This window comes from Pituophis catenifer, unplaced genomic scaffold (genome assembly GCF_029215685.1).
Source record: "Pituophis catenifer annectens isolate HBS135680 unplaced genomic scaffold, rPitCat1.0.hap2 SCAF_14, whole genome shotgun sequence".
Lineage (NCBI taxonomy): Eukaryota > Metazoa > Chordata > Lepidosauria > Squamata > Colubridae > Pituophis > Pituophis catenifer.
The window spans coordinates 12501-12893 of record NW_027256894.1 but is presented as its reverse complement, the minus strand read 5'-3'; positions in this window follow the sequence as shown (position 1 = coordinate 12893).

The window sequence follows — 393 nt, the reverse complement described above, 5'->3', positions numbered from 1 at the left end:
CAGTAGGGCTCAATTCAGCAAGAAAACTTAACTTTTGACACACAGCTCAGGTTTGCAGAAGAAACACATATTCATGTTCCCCAAGGTCTGAAAAAAGCCAAAAAAGGCATTCAATTTTCAATACGAGCTTTCTCTGAGGAGTTAGACCAAACCTGTATCTCAGAATTGGCAGTAGGGCTCAATTCAGCCAGAAAACTTAACTTTTGACAGAAGCTCAGATTTTCAAAAGAAACAAATATTCATGTACCCCACGGTCTGAAAAGCCCAAAAAACAGTCAATTTTTTCAAATCTGAGCTTTCCCTGAGGAGTTAGACCAAAGCTGTATCTGAGAATTGGCAGTAGGACTCAATTCAGCCAGAAAAGTTAACTTTTGACACAAGCTCAGATTTTCA